The sequence below is a fragment of the Filicampus tigris genome, chromosome 21 (assembly GCF_054856515.1).
Source record: "Filicampus tigris isolate MCC_2025a chromosome 21, RoL_Ftig_1.0, whole genome shotgun sequence".
Classification (NCBI taxonomy): domain Eukaryota; kingdom Metazoa; phylum Chordata; class Actinopteri; order Syngnathiformes; family Syngnathidae; genus Filicampus; species Filicampus tigris.
This window is the reverse complement of record NC_141237.1, coordinates 14,507,562-14,524,866: the sequence shown is the minus strand read 5'-3', so window position 1 is coordinate 14,524,866 and position 17,305 is coordinate 14,507,562. Positions and strand designations below refer to the sequence as shown.

At 41.1% G+C, this 17,305-nt stretch overlaps 1 long non-coding RNA gene and 1 pseudogene across 2 annotated transcripts; both read left to right on the top strand.

Annotated features, from left to right (window-relative positions):
- The first annotated feature begins 1,646 nt into the window (after positions 1-1,646).
- Positions 1,647-4,529, top strand: LOC147127744 (uncharacterized). Its single transcript, XR_015084201.1, has 2 exons — positions 1,647-3,786; positions 3,858-4,529. It is a non-coding gene; the product is annotated as an uncharacterized LOC147127744 (long non-coding RNA).
- A 7,352-nt stretch (positions 4,530-11,881) lies between these two features.
- Positions 11,882-16,837, top strand: LOC147127743 (uncharacterized; annotated as a pseudogene). Its single transcript, XR_015084183.1, has 2 exons — positions 11,882-11,964; positions 15,809-16,837. The product of XR_015084183.1 is annotated as an uncharacterized LOC147127743 (transcript).
- The last annotated feature ends 468 nt before the right edge of the window (positions 16,838-17,305 follow it).

Genomic DNA, 17,305 nt, shown 5'->3' with positions numbered 1-17,305 from the left:
GCTACCTTGCGGCTCAAGCTAACCACTACCCCAATGTCACAACAGTTAATTTGCTTTGTGAACGATTTGGCTCCTAAGAGAAGTAAAGTTGCTTATAATATAGGGAAATGGTGATAAAAGTAAGACATGAGTGCTAGTGTGTGCGTGTCTGTGTGTGATGAAAAGTTAGTTCGTAGATTTTAGCATGTGGATCACACTACAGCAGCTTTTAAAGTCAATGTGATGCCGAATTGTAAAGTAAATTCAAAATGGCGGACTTCCTGTTAGGTTTAGCATATGACTCCAAGAGACTTTTTTGTGGTTCTTGAACTGTTCACAAATATCGTATTTTAACATCAGGAAGATTACAGAGTCTTCTGAGCAATTCTGAGGTCGACCTGGTTAACTTGCGAGAAGAAAAAGATCAACGAATAAAACATGTAATTCCTATAGCCAGTAGGTGGCGCCACCACTACGATGAAAAATAAACTTGGTTAAGTGTGCAGGACTAGTATTTCAGCAACAAGAACCAACAGTCACTACATCTCCGAATATGAATCATGGGAAAGCCTCTGAATATTTATTTCAACTAACTACCTCTGTATATAGCATCAATTCATCAATCATAATCTGTATGAAAGTAGGCAAAGCATTCAGGCCACATACGTGCAGCTGTATTTGGTCTTCTGGATGCATGCAGCATCGTGGCATCTATTGTCTGTATTTTGGATTTGGGTGAAAAGTGGCCAGTGACTTCCCGTGCTGAACCCGACTTAACTTGTGAAGGCACCCATGGCCATGTGGAGCCCAAGAAAATGCTGAATTTCTTCATTTGTTTGTTACTGGCAGATTTTCGTGCACTTTCTGCAGATCACACAAGTTGGTGCTGTACACAACCTCATCAGCGCTCACTGGGAAACAAACGCAAAAGGAATCAACTGGTGTTCTTTCCTCAACCTTCAATTTCTACTGTACTAGAAATGGAGACAAATCTCCATCAAAGTCATATCTTAGTCCAAGGGTGTCAAAGTCAAATGGACGGAGGGCCAAATAAAAAATTCAGCCACAAGCCGAGGGCTGTTCATTCGAATGTTCATTGACATTTTTTTAAATGTCCAGATTGGATCGGGTCCTTCGCGCCTGCTGATGCTGATGATGTCACGCTTTATATTTCTGTAATATATTTCTTTGCCTCTATGTTTGTCAGCCCTCTATCTGTTGTGTTTTTATGTTCCGAGTTACTAAATAAAAAATAAAGAAAAGTACCGCTACTTTTGCGAGGCATCTTGTACGTCAGTTCCCCTTATGACCCGAGAAGAACCCAATGCCCGTCCTGTGAAACAAGATCAGTGGGAACGTTTGCGTTTCGCCTGCCAAACTAGCAACAATGTTGTTTGACTCGAGCTGCAAGATTGTATGAACTGTACATAATGTGAAGTAAAACGGAGAGGATCATATGATTGGTATGATGTCTCCAGCTGACTCTTGCCACTTGGCAAGGTATGGATGTGGGTGCTCCTGTCAGAGAACACAGGCCCGTGTTCCACTTGACACGTCTATTTATTGTGGTCTGCAACAACACAGACAAAGAACAACCTAGCAACATCATCCAATGTATATCCATTAGTTAACAATATGCCTAAACATTACAATTCACTGTATTAAACAATTAAACAGTCAAACAAAACATACAATCCACATTCACACGTTTGATCACTACAATATTTAGCATACTAGCCGAAATAACTGACTAGTGTTCATCAACGTCACATCACTCACGAGAACATATCCAGGCTATTATGTACAGCAGTTACCTGAACCACGAACTTAAAGGGACACTTGGATGATCTTAACATTGGCACTTATATAATAGGTTTGCATGTAAAATGACATCAGTACTAAAATGCCCACCTCAAAAGACTCTGTAGTGATTTAAGGGCTTTTTTGTGATTAGGTTTACAACAAATTTGCCGCCCCTTTTTGGGGCGTGGCTTATGTTATGTTTTCGGTTTCAGCTGTCCACGTCATGGGAGGAAGGCAAGGTGGTAATATTGCTCGCTTTGTCAGTTCTGTTGTCTAAAACGGTGACCGATCGCCACCAAAATGCAAATGCACATTACTACTCTTGTCCACTTCAACCTGTGAAAGTATAAAAGTCTTCTGCACAATAGTTTGCATTTATTGACATCAAACGTGTTCTCATAATCATAATCATGATCACCTCCACAAAATCAAAAATACTGTGGCGATTGCTTCTCCACTTACACAGGCTGAAGCGGACAAGAGCATGAATGCGCACACAAACCCAGACTGGTTTATATTTCGGACGTTTAGCGACGCTAAACTCGTGTCAACTCTCGGGAGGCAGATGGCCTACTGGCAGTGAGCAAGCAATCAGGCAAGCATGGATCTTTATTTCCCCACTAACCCCTTCCCTCCCCAGCTAACAGTAGGATAACAGTACAGCTAATAGCAACAACTAGCTTCAGGCCATTAAAACCAAAAGGCGTTAGCACAACAACATTAGCTCCTTACTGTCCGCGCAGTGTGTGGAGGTGCTCATGAGCCTGTGTCTTCATGTTGCAGAGTTGCCTCCCAAGCAGTCGCGTGCATTGTCCGACACCGCTTGCAGCCGCCAGCTTCGGCGTGAGTGAAGCAGTGTGAAAGTGAGGTAAGACCTCATCGCACATGTGTCAATGTTCAGCAAACAAAAAGTTCCAGCGAGGAGGCTGACAGCACAGTGTGCACATGTGGTCGCATTGGAACGTACCGTTTCGGCTGTTATGTTCCATTGCTTGCGTGTTGTTGGTCGAAAAACTGGGGCCATTCCTCATCCAAATGAATGTGCACATCCACTCATTCCCACTTCAGTCTCTGTAAATATCCTGACTGGTGTTAAATGCCTCGCTCGTCCGAACGGTGATCAGCAAAGAAGCAGTGTTTTTTTTTTTTGTTTGTTTGATTTTTTTAAGCAAAGAAGCAGTGTGCGCTCGTCCCAGCATAAATCTATGTAGCTCTGCTCACTTCCACATTTCCTCATTCTCATATAAATCAGCCAAAGAGAGGTTAATCCTTTGATATGTTGAAGTGGGCATTAGTAATAATAAGCAATGAAAGTATAATGATTTCCAATGGAGAGTTTGTAATCTGTTCCTCCCGTGACTCCGACCGAACAAGGATAGAACGTTAGGGGGCATGGCCATTCCCCTCATTAACAAGAGGCGTTATTCATGGAGTCACTCATTCTCCCAAATTTATTGATAAATTAGAAAATTACAACTCTTTCCATTTTCCTAATCAAAAAAAATATAAAATGTACTTGTTAGTGAAAACGTTGCCATCCCAGCCCCAATGTCCCTTTAAATGATTAAACTCACCTTTCAACATTTACACACAACAAACATGGTGAAACACGGGCAATCTGTAACTACTGAGTTTTTTAGTAACTACTAGCTGTGTCGAAGGAGGAAAAAGGAAAGAAACGTCACTCGCTATCGCGCCCGAGGAGCGTTCAATGCCTGCTCACAGTGTGGGACATTTCAGCATTCACAAACATAGATGCAAAGAAATATAAAATGCAGAAATAGTGTAATGAATTGGGTTATCTGTGTTGTGGTCGAATTTGTGTCTTGCCAAGTTGTGTTGTTTCTGAGGTTGATGAATGCATCGTGCAGCTGGATGGGAAGGCATGCGAGCGCGGGGAGCCGAGGACGAAGAAGAGAGCCGTTGCTCTTTTTTGACTGAACGCTTGTCGTGCTGTATTGGCGTCGGCTGCGGCCCACAGTAGCCGGTTGGACTAATAAAAACGTAATAATTAAACTACGTCTGTGTTCATGGAAGACGCTGCAATATATTTTAACGCGTGACGTCATCGGCAGGCGCAAAGGACCCGATCACATCTGCTATCCACACCGGCTTGCTGCAGGCCGGATCTAATAATAAAGCAATATCATCCCAGGGGCCGTAGAAAACCTGCTCACGGGCCACAACTGGCCCGCGGGCCTTGACTTTGACATGCTCTACAGTTACTGTATATATGCTGATCAGTCGTCTGTCATAATGTTACCATTTGTGACTGTTTACGAGCTTCCTTGTATTATGTCTTTGCATTTGATGCAATCTACTGCTCATATCTACTATCACTATGACTACTGTTATTCTGGGTATATGTGACTGTTTCGTTGTATGTCTGTCAATGTGACCTGCTGCAAACCAAATCGCCCTCCAAGCCAAGGGACCTTTCAAAAGTGAAGTGATATAACAACGCAAACCCCGGACTGTTGAACAGCTGTAGCTGTACATCGAGCAAGAATGGGAAAGAATTCCGCCGACAAAGCTCCAACAATTAGTGTCCTCAGTTCCCAAATGTTTATTGAATGTTGTTCAAAGAAAAGGTGATGTAACACAGTGGTAAACATGACCCTGTCCCAGCTGTTTTGGAATGTGTTGCAGCCATAAAATTCAAAGTTCATGATTATTTGCGAAAAACAATAGTTTATCAGTTTGAACATTACATATCTTGTATTCAATTAAATATAGGTTGAACATGATTTGCAAATTGTTCTGTTTTTATTTATGTTTAACACAGCATCCCAACTTAATTGCAATTGGGTTTGTATATAGAGTAGTAATATTTGGTTGTGTGTGGCTTTCTGGAAAACAATAAATGTTTACGTTTTGGCACACCTGCGATCGTCACGCTTTCTGTTACAAACGGACCCCTCTCTGCCCCCCCATCAGAAAAGGGAAAAGTTAAGTTTGGGGACCACTGGGGACTTGAATAACTGTATAATTGAAGTCTTAGAAGCTTTAATATGTCATGTTTTGTTTTTTTTAAATTGCGCTGCATCGATTTTAGTGAGGTTATTACATCTCCTTAGCAATAAATGCATTTGCAATAATATATTAAAGTGTCTTAAATGATACAATGTAAAGAAACAAGATATGAAATAATCACTAAAACTTATTGCATTATATCATGAATATACAAAGCCAGTACCGCTTTTGATAGGGTCACCACTAAATAAGGTGCGATGTGTCAGATTCCGCTTACCCGCAGGATTACAGGGAAAATCCTGACCGACTATGCCGTTCAATGGGTTACACTTCCTTTTAAACCTTGCTCGTTCCGATGAGGGAGGGAAGGGAGAGTTTTCTAGCCGGTGTCGAGAGGAATTCGCCTACCTTACTAACAGCCTTTAGATTTGTGTAGCTAATCCGATCTTCTGTCATTTAATTATTCTTAACAAGTAACCACACAGAATTAAGAATTACTAATATGACTACTATACTTTTACGGCAGATTCCGCTCATTTTGAATCAATTGCATTTGTTATTGACCTAGGAAGTTTAACCGTTTTTGTTAAAACCGTACGGATTTGTTTTAAGTCTAGCCGGAGTAAACTAATTAATTTCATAAAATGGTTATGAGACCTTTTATCATTAAGGTCACAGCCATTCAGTCAATAGAGGTTAAGTGGTATCAATTAATTAAATCAGTAGAATGACAATAATAGTGTTAAAATAAGTTTAAAGAATTTATTTTAATAAATTTGGATAATCAAACAATAATCCCCTATTAACCATTAATTCCTTAAAAATAGATTATAGTCAATAAGCAAGAGAATTAGATGATTATGGTTTTTATTACATGTTATGAATTCAAACAATCATAATAGTAATAATAACAATTTAATAATTAATAATATACGATTAAAGGTAAATTACAAATTAATGTTAAAACCATGTATAACATCAATTAAAATAGTAAAATGAGAAGTAATAGGGAGTCATGTGGGATGATCGAGCAAGATGGCGACACATTAATACTGCTCTTGGCATCCGTCATGTAATTTCGAATAATTTGAAACATACACATAACATAAACGTTCTCGACTCCAGTAAGTGTTGCTATCAGTTTACGAGTGATAATTGGACATAATGGCCAACAACAGAGCCAACTTTTTCAAAGGTGCATCGACAAGGAGTAAGCTAGCGCAGAGAAGTAGCCCTCCCCCGGAGGGCGATACTCCGCTGGACAAAGCCAAAACAGATGAACCCGGAAGAATGGAAGAAAAAGGCTTATTCGAAAAAATACGGAAAATGAACGCTACTTTACAAATGGTGGCTGTGGAAGTGTCCGCGATTAAAGAAATGACGAAAGAGCTCAAGGATTCGGTGGAGAATATACAAGTGAGGCTGGGAGAAGTCGAGCAGAGAGTGTCGGACATGGAAGACGCAAATGCACGGATGGAGAATGGCATGGCGAAATGCGACAAAAAGCTGGAGACGTTATGGGAACGCATGAAAGAAAATCGAAGTCAGAGGAATAATGTGAGGAAGGTGGGCCTGAAAGAAGCTAAAGAAGGGACCGGAAAAGTAATGCAGTACGCGGAGTAGATTATTTCTGATGGTCTTGGTCTCCGCGGCAACGAATTTGAGTTGGAATCGATCCCTCGTCCCCATGCCCAACACAGATAGTCCACCAAGGGCAATAATCCTACGTTTCCTACGTTCTTCGGCTCGTGACAAAGTGCTGCAAGCTGCTAAGGAGAAAGGTGGGATACAATGGAAGGACTACAGGCTCTCTTTTTTTGAGGATGTGACGCGGGAGAAGAGAAAGGCGTTTCTCCCGGTGAAGAAGCTCCTACGGGAGCGCAGCATACGGCACAGGCTGGTGTATCCTGCAACGCTCATCTTTACGTGGAAAGGAGAGAGGAAAGCCTTCCGCAACGGCGCAGAGGCTGAAAAGTTTGTAAAAGAACTTAAGTAGAGGACGAGTTACTTGAAATCTAAAAATGTGGACATAGCATTTATTCAGGAGTCTCATATGAAGGAGAATGTAGAGGCTGAGAAGTTTAAGAGGAGCTGGGTTGGAAAAATGTTTCATAGTTCATATTCTAGTCAAAGAAATTGAGTGATGATTCTTATCAACAAAAACTTGAGCTTTGTAGTGTTGAAACAACATAGTGATCAGGAAGGCAGACTGATTTGCGTAGAAGCCTTGATTAATGGGATCCGAATAGTGTTATGCAATGTATATGCACCAAACAAAGAGGAGCCTGACTTTTATTCACAAAATTAACCAAGTGGTGGGGAATTTAGAAGGGCAGGTGATAATGGCAGGATACTTTAAACAGGTGATTGATGGAATAATTGATAAGAGCAAGCCTAGTGGTAGGAACACGCAAAGACAGGGCTGCAATTCAGATGATGTCTAAGGACCTGAGTTTAATTGACATTTGGAGACTCGTAAACCGTCGTGAGAGGGAATACACCTTTTATTCACATAGCCATAAATCACACTCGAGGATAGATTTTTTTTGGTATCTGATACTTTAGTTGACTTAGTAGTGGACTGTAAAATAGGGGCCATTGCCCTCAGTGACCATAGTACGGTAGAGATTCATATAAATTTGAATACACAATTGCTTAAGATCGGTTGCTTGAGGTTCAATGTTATGTTATTACTAGATAAATTGTTTAGTGATACGTTGGTGGAAGATTAAAAATTATTTTTCAAAATTAATATTGGCTCTGAGAAAATAGCTTCAGTATGGGAAGCATCGAGAGCATATATAAGAGGGAAGATCATTTCCCACTCATCAAAATTGAAAAAGGAAAGTGTACGAAAAGAAAAACATTTGGAAAGAGCGATTTGTGAACTAGAAAAATATTTGGCTATGCAGTATTCAGATACTTTATACCTATCCATCCATTATCTATACCGTGGGGCGTGCTGGAGCCTATCCCAGCTGTCTTCGGGCAGTAGGCGGGGGACACCCTAAATTGGTTGCCAGCCAATCACAGGGCACACAAAGACAAACATCCGCACTCACAATCACACCTAGGGGCAATTTAGACAGTCCAATCAACTTACCATGCATGTTTTTGGAATGTGGGAGGAAACCGGAGTACCCGGAGAAAACCCACGCAGGCACAGGGAGAACATGCAAACTCCACACAGGGAGGCCCGAGCCGGGATCGAACCCACGACCTCTGAACTGTGAGGCGGACGTGCTAACCAGTCGTTCACCGTGACGCCTACTTTATACCTAAATATTTGTAACTTAAAATATCAGTTACATGACATATATAAGAGAGCTGAAGATGCATTGTTTGGACTAAAAACTAATTTTTATGAGGGAGGCGAAAAGAGTGGCAAACTATTGGCGAGGCAATTAAAGCAGCGGGATTATGCCAACAATATTCCGATGATTAACAGGGACAATAAGGTTGTAAGTATATTCAAAGAAATAAACAAAGTTTTTGAGAGTTTTTACAAGGACCTTTATACTTCTAAAAATACAGCAAGTACAGAGGAGGTTGAGTCTTTTTTTTCACATCTTATATTACCAAATATTTCCGAAGAACAAAAATGTCAGATGGATGCTCCGATAATGGAGGAAGAAGTCAGAGCTACAATTGTAGGTGGGCGTTCAGCAGGTTTGGATGGCTTCTCATCTGAGTATTATAGGAAATATATTGATATTTCACAGGGTATATTTGGAAGCATATGAATCAGGCTTCCTCCCTGGCACATTAAATGATGCTCTGATTACTTTAATTTTGAAAAAAGGTAAAGATAGTTCCAATCCTGCCAATTTTAGACCCATAAGTCTCCTTGGGGTTAATTTTAAAATTTTGTCAAAAATATTGGCCACACATTTGGAGAAAATATTACCGACTATCATACACAATGATCAAGCTGGATTCATCAAGAACTGGTCGGCAATGGATAACGTGTGACGATTTATACATCTTGCCCATATGAATAATTCCAACCAGGTTCCTGTAGCAGCTCTTTCTTTCACTGGATGCCGAGAAGGCTTGAAATTATTTTTTTCAAAGCCAAGAGCAGCGGTTATGACTAATGGGCTAATTTCTGAATTTTTCCATCTTTCCAGAGGAACTAGGCAGGGCTGCCCATTGTCACCTCAGCTATTCACGATATTCCTCGAGCCGTTAGCTTTAGCAATCAGAGCAAATGCAGGAATTGAAGGTGTGTATGCAGGTGGAAGGGAGCATAAACTTTTTATGCATGCTGATGACATTCTAGCGTTGATAACGAATCCTGTTCACTCTCTTCCAGTACTGCTTAATTGTGTTCGTTTCCTAAAATCTCAGGTTATAACATAAATTGGCACAAATCCGAGGGCATGCCTATGTCAAACACCTGCCATTTTGATCACATCACGCTCTTTAACTTTAGATGGATACTTTCTGGTATGGAATATTTAGGCATTAAACTAGACCCAAATATGAATGTAATGTCTTTAAATATGGATCCACTCCTCAAAAAGATTAAGCTAAATTTGGAGAAATGGGGAAAACTAAAACTTACACTGTGGGGGGAAATTAATATGATCAAGATGGTGGTTGCTCCGCAGTTCAATTATGTTTCCATCATGCTACCTATTGATATACCAGCAGGATTGTTTAAGCAGTTTGATCAGATTGTGAAAGACTTTTTATGGGACAAGAGACCCAGAATTAACATCACGAAAATGTGGGCACCAAGGGTCATAGGGGGAATGGCTCTACCTGACGTTAGACTATACAACTTATTGTTTGAGATGAACAAGCTGGCTAAAGACTGGAATGGGACAGCCTGTGGACAGAGTTGGACTCTAATCGAGGAAAAACTGACAACGCGTTTTGGACCTTTGGATATTCTCTCGCATGGTTTGTCTTCTAATGGACACGATTCCTCATCGAATCCAGTATTGGCTCATTCGAAGACAGTCTGGAGGGAGATACATAAGAGGTGTGGCTTATCACACTTACGTCAACCATATGCCTCTATTTGGCATAACCCCGTGATACGGATTGGCAAGAAAACAGTTTTTTGACAGATTGGTTTGCCAAAGGTATACGTAGGAATGGTGATCTGTATTCGCAAGGAGTGTTTATATCTTTTACTGATCTTACTCAGAAATATGGTCTGGGATATAAAGGTCATTTTTGGCCATACTTCCAAATAAGAGATTGTATTACAAAAGGTTGCTTTGCTGAAATGGAAAATCCGGTGAGGAGATTTTTGGAGTTACCTTCTATGGAACATAAGGCTTCTGTGTGTTATAATACCTTTAACCTGTTATGAAGGGACGTATGTAAAAGTCTGAGGATCATCTGGCAAAGAGACCTAGCATGTCGTTTGGGTGAGGAGGAGTGGCTAAATATTTTATAAAATACAGAGAAGTATGTCAGAGAGGCTAGGGCAAATATCCAATATAAGCTAATACATAGGTTTTATATTACCCCCTCTAAACTACATAGGATGACTTTATCGAATAATGATAGATGCTGGAAATGCCGTTCGGATACAGGGACTTTTTTGCATGCCATTTGGGAGTGCAAGTCTATCAAACCTTTCTGGGAAAAGGTATTATACCACATAGGGAAATGGGTGGACTTTGAGATACCTGTATCACCGAGAATATGTCTTTTGGGAGATAGAATTGAACTGCCTAATATATCTAAATTAGATTTTTCTGTGATAAAGATAGGGACGGTCACGGCTACTCGGGTGATCCTCAGATTGTGGAAAGATATATCGCCACCAAACTTAAAACAATGGATAGAATTGATGTCACAAACTGTATTGTATGAGCATATGTTGGCTAGGATCAATGATGATGATGCGAACTTCAGATGAACATGGATCGCTTTTTCCAATTCAATATTGGGATGACACAGTGATGAATGTTGCTTGTTTTGTTGTGAACCCTGACGATTATTTGTTGTTGGCCGTCATGTGTTGGGACATTTGATATGGACCTTTGTTGTCTGCTGTTTTAGAGAAGTTGCACCGTCTGTGACTTTTATTTATTATTTTATTTTTGTTCATCCCCTTTTTTTTTTTTTCTCGTTCATTATTGTTCATATGGTTTTTGAAAATTGGAATAAAAACTTGAATTACAAAAAAAAAGAGAGGTAATAATAATAAGAAAATGGGATAAAAGTGATTAAATAGTAGTCTTAATTTAAGTGAGCTCTCAAGATTGATCAGTTCTCAACTGCCCCAAACCTGATTAAAAAAAGGAACTATAGGGAAATAAAGAATTCAGATGCTCGACTGGCCAATTTACCTATGCGCGCGGTAAAAAGCTCATTCTTTTCAGTTACCTTATTGAAGCAATAATTTGGTCATGTCCAAAAAGGAGGAGGAAAAATCCTTTCGCTTGGGGATTGAAAAATATCCCAAGAAAAATGCAAAATTGTCTCCTCGTCAAAATGTCTCCTTGCAACCGCAGCAGGAAGAAAGAAAAAGGCGTGGAGCGGTTGTGGCCTTCTCTTTTATTGCCTCTGTTTTTTGGAGGCTTTTACATTAACTTCGCAGGTGCTAGAGCTTTCTCACTGAGAAAAACGTTCCTTTTTTCAGTTTCAGTTAACTGCGCATGCGTAAAAGTCGTTTTTCTCAGTGAGTCCGATGAGGTAATCGGCCAGTGTTTTTCCATTATCTTCCCTGGGGCATGAGGGTTGGCTTGATCATTCTTGTAAACAGGTCTCTTTGGCTCACTTAATTATAGACTTTAACAAGTACTTTAACAATACTTTAACAATAAGTAATGGAAATTCCATCACCCAGAAAAACAACATATACATTAAATTTTCTACTCCGATATTACATTCACGATCGATTCCTGACAACGGAAGTTCCGGTATCCGGAACCCGGAACCAATAGCGAAGCCCGCAGTAGCGCAAACTCAAGCAGTCCCCCCTCTATGCTACGGAAAAACTTTGACCTCGCCGCCATCACAAGATCAAACGGAAATTCCCTCACTCGGAAAAAAATGTATACATTAAATTTTTGACTACTATATTACATTAACGATCGATTCCTTACAACGAAGTTCCGGTATTGTAACCGGAACCCGGAAGCCATAGCAAAGCCCGCAGTAGCGCAAACTCAAGCAGTTTCCACTTGATACTATGGAAAAACTTTGAGCGCTCCGCCATTATCGGATAAAAAATGGCAACATGTAAGTTACTTCTTTGGCATGCGTTTTGCTGAAATTGCAAAAGATTTCAAATGTATTTATTTACATTTTCGTCTGTAGTTCATGGCGTCCAAACAAAGAAGAACGGTAATGACTGTGGAAGAGAGAGTGAAATGCATCCGATTAAGTGAAGCTGGACACAAAGTAAAAAACATCCAGGAGACACTTGGAGTCGAAAAAACTAAGATCTACAAGACTTTGAAAAACAAGGAATCGATTCTGGCTCAGTACGATTCCAGCAGTTTGCCTGCTCAAAGGAAATTGCTTGCGGCTCGACAGACGAAGTACAGTGGCATAAATGAACGTGTCCTTTTGTAGGCGCAAGAATCACCAGACATCAGTGATGATCAACGGGACAGTTACTTGCAATTAGCAACAAAACTGTATGATACGCAGACAAACATTTTTATGAAGCAAAGAATGAAGCAAGCCAACACAACAACTCAAAATAGACTCATTTTTTCTTAAGTCTGAGAAAAGTCAACAAAAATACAGTACAGTTAACTCTCATTAAGTACTGTACTGCACTGCATTGATGTTGCAGTATTTTTTTCAACAGTATTTGGACCATGTTTGTTATACTGTACTGTATTTATAAAGTACATATACCTGTACTTTATAGTGCAGTTTTCGTTTAATAAAATGTTTATTATTATTATATTGCTTGTGTTGTTAACTTGTCACACATGTATTTTGTTAACATACTTGCACGTTTATACAGGACATGTATCGTAGTCGTTTCCCACATAAGGAAATTCCGATATAAGGAAAGATTGGACAATGCAAATAAGATTCCTTTCTAGAGAATACTTACTGTACTTCATAATCTAGGTGAATAACAGTCAATTTGTCTGCGACAAACACGATACTTGAACTAGGGATGTGCGAGACTAGTCGTTTAACCATCTACGATTTACTTAACGTTTAATATTTTACTAGTCAGTTAAACGCTACATTAGGATCACACAAATTGTTCCTCACGCCTCTACCTCGGCCTCTGTAAACAAGCTGAGCACCAAGAGAGAGAATTGCTGTCAAACTGTCCTGAATGTTTGGGCTAAAATAGCCCCTACTGTAAATACACAAAACATTTGCATTTTAAATTTTGAATTCAATGTATTAAATTTCAAGTTTTCTTGTTTATTGACTAGTCGACTAGTCGCAAATAAAATTTGAGACTAGTCGGCGGGAAAATTAGTCGAAATTCCCATCCCTAACTTGACCACACACTGTTATTATATTCATATCAACCAACATTATGGTTGTATAAAACACTTATTTAAAACATGTATGATATTATGATATCTTGTCTACATGTCATTAAAACAATTTGAGTACTTAATATTCTATATCTAAGCAATGCAATATAATGGATAACATGTAGATACAATTCTTATTGTCACATTCTCTCCTATGTAGACAACAGGTTGGTTCTTGTTTTCTCCTTTTAATCACATGTGACATCCCTTGAGAGCAAATGCACATGGGTTATCTGGTACACAAAACAGTTTCTATAACAACATGTAGAATGGACATATGGCACATCGGTGCTTGGGTTACCGGATACTAATTACTTGATGTAATTAGAAGAGCAGGCAAAAAACACCTGCATAGGCAATGGAAGGGCATTGACTTTGGTATGTTTGCTTTTACTAGGATTTATGCTTTTAAACTTTATACAGGATTGTCCGAGCTGGCGAGTTTATATTCGCCAAATTAGTTATGCCGACATCTAGCGTCTAAAATATGGAAGTGCACATTAGGCCTTTTACTTCCTATGGTACTAGGGCTTTAACCAATATAAATTTATACCATCACTTCACCTTGACATAGCACATCACATGACAAATGTCAGACCCTGTGCAAGTCTTTTCACAAATAGCCAAAGATGCCCAAGCACCCCCCCCCCAAAAAAAATGCTTCAGTAAGTCGGTTTGCTAATACCAAACAGTATTATACTATCATACTGCAGCACTCTTCACCTGCACCAGTGAATATCCGGGGAACAGATGTTGAGAGAGTCTCAACTTACAAGTACCTGGGTGTTCATCTGAACAATAAACTGGACTGGTGCAACAACACAGACGCCCTCTATAGGAAGAGTCAGAGCAGACTCTTCCTACTCAGGAGACTGAGGTCTTTTGGGGTTCAGGGAACACTCCTCAGGAACTTTTATGACTCGGTGGTTGCATCGGTCATCTTCCAGGGAGTGGTCACCTGGGCAGGCGGCATCTCGGCCCGGGACAAGAAGCGCCTGGACAAACTGGTCAGGAGGGCCGGCTCTGTTCTGGGCTGCTCCCTGGACTCTGTGGACTCGGTGGGGGACAGGAGGATGTTGGCCAAGCTGTCATCAATGCTGGGCAACCCGGACCACCCCCTCCAGGGCACCCTAACAGCACTCCACAGCACCTTCAGTGACAGACTGTTACACCCTCGCTGTGCAAAGGAGAGATTCCGCCGTTCCTTCTTGCCTGCTGCTGTCAGACTCTTCAACAAGAACATTGTGTAGTCTCTACAAACCCTGGCGTTATTCTGCAGCAGCTGCTCCTCCATCCTCTTCCTGTAGGACCTTTTCCCCTCTCTGATCCTCCTCCTCAGGTGGCGCTGCACAGTCTTCCGCTCCTCTAGGTTGCCTGACGCAAAAGCCCTCCTCTTCTCCTTTAGGAGAGCTTTTATGTCTGGTGTGATCCAGGGCTTGTTGTTGGAGAAACACCTTACTGTCCTGGTGGGTATGGTGTTCTCCATGCAGAAATTTATGTAGTCTGTAACAGTGTCCGTTAGACTACTTATGTCTTCCCCGTGAGCATCGCTGAATACTTCCCACACAGTTGTGCTGAAGCAGTCCTTTAAGGCCTTCTCTGCCTCTCCAGACCATCTCTGAACCGTGCGGGTCACAGCTGGCTGCCTGCGGACCAGAGGTTTGTACACAGACTCAAGAGCCACCAGGTTGTGATCAGCTTTGCCCAGCGGGGGGAGGGGCAGTGATGTGTATGCCTCCTTGGAGTTGGCATAGAAAAGGTCCAGTGTTTTATTGTCTCTAGTGTGGCAGGTGACATACTGTGTGAATGAAGCCAGAGAGGAGGAAGGGGAGGCGTGATTGAAGTCACCAGAGATGAGTATCAGGGCATTTGGGTGCTGTGTTTGTAGCCTGCTCACTGCTGCAGTCAAGACATCACAGGCTGTGTCGCTGCTGGCAGCTGGTGGGACGTAGACGGTCACCGCGATCACATGACTAAACTCTCGCGGGATGTAGAATGGCCTCATGCCAACAGCTAGCAGCTCAATATCCCTGCTGCAATTGTGCAGTCCTGCACCTGAGCTCATATCGTGCAATACCCAATATTCCCCACTACTGTAATACCGTGCAATACTCAACATTCCCCACTACTGTTAGTCTAGTTTTACTTTTATCCAATGCTGTTCCTTACATTTCACTACAGCACTGCAGCACTGTCACTTACTTAGAGTATTTTTTCCTCTGTACTATGTACAGGCCGAAATGAGTGTTCCTCATACTTTTTATGTAGATGTAGGTTGATGTGTATATACATGTGTATATACACATGTTACTGTGTATATTTGCATAGGTTTGATCCTAAATGTTTGCCGTCAATGTTATACATTAATGGCCACATTATGCCGCCGCCCCTGTGTGACCTATATCTTTGCTGCTGTAACAATGAAAATTTCCCCACTGTGGGATCAATAAAGGCATTCTTATCTTATCTTATCTTATGTTGTAACCGTAACTCATCGAGCTGTCCTAATCACCTTCATTCTACAGATAAACCATAATACCATGTGTATTTGACTTCTTGTTTTGCAGACATTAGTCAACATGTTCGTCCTGAGCGGCAGAGGCCAGAGCACCCTCACATTAAAGAGGAAGAGGAGGATGAGGTAGTCCGGCATTTCAAAGAGGAAGAGGAGTCTGTTTCCATCAAAAAAGAGGAGGAGCCAGAGCATCCTGACATGAAAGAGGAGAGAGAAGACCCCCACTACATTAAAGAGGAGGATGAGGAGGAGGAAATGTGCAAGCTGCCATCAACCGGTGTCCCTTTAAAGAGTGAAGGTCAAAATAAATGTGAAGTGAATAAAGGGGCGGAGCCTCCAAGCAGCAGCTGTCAACACATGACAACAGAAGGTGATGATGACCACTGTGGAGAATTGCAAGCAGACAGCCTCTTAGCTCCATTATCAGAGAGTGACGACATCTCTTCACATGCTGATGATGATGAAAATGATGATGAGTTTATAGGTGATGACAACAAAAGCTGGAAATGTTCTCACTGTGTGAGCACATTTGATTGTAAGAAGAGTTTGAAACAACACATGAGAATGCACACTGAAGAGAAACCTTTTGCCTGCACAGATTGTAGCCGAACATTCTCTCGGAAGGGAAGCTTAATAATACACACAAGAACCCACACTGGTGAGAAACCTTTTTCCTGCTCAGTTTGTGGCCAAACATTCTCTCTCAAGGGAAACTTAAAAAAGCATACAAGAACCCATACTGGTGAGAAACCTTTTTCCTGCTCAGTTTGTGGCCAAAGATTCTCTCAGAAGGGAAGCTTAAAAAGACACACAAGAACCCACACTGCTGAGAAACCTTTTTCCTGCTCAGTTTGTGGCCAAACATTCTCTGTGACGCAAAGCTTGAAAATACACACAAGAACACACACTGGGGAGAAACCTTATTCGTGCTCAGTTTGTGGACAAAGATTCTCTCACAAGGAAAGCTTAATAACACACACAAGAAGCCACACAGGTGAGAAACGTTTTTCCTGCTCAGTTTGTGGCCAAAGGTTCTCTCATAAGGAAAGTTTAAAAACACACACAAGAACACACCGTGGTGAGAAACCTTTTTCCTGCTCAGTTTGTGGCCAAATATTCTCTCACAAGGGAAGCTTAAAAATACACACAAGAAGCCACACTGGTGAGAAACCTTTTTCCTGCTCAGTTTGTGGCCAAAGATTTGCTCGGAAGGGACATTTAAAAATACACACAAGAACCCACACTGGCGAGAAACCGTTTTCCTGCTCAGTTTGTGGCCAAAGTTTCTCTCACAAGGAAAGCTTAAAAACACACACAAGAAGCCACACTGGCGAGAAACCTTTTTGCTGCTCAGTTTGTGGCCAAAGATTTGCTCGGAAGGGACATTTAAAAATACACACAAGAACCCACACTGGTGAGAAACCTTTTTCCTGCTCAGTTTGTGGCCAAAGTTTCTCTCACAAGGAAAGCTTTAAAACACATACAAGAATCCACACTGGTGAGAAACCTTTTTGCTGCTCATTTTGTGGACAAACATTCTCTGTGAAGC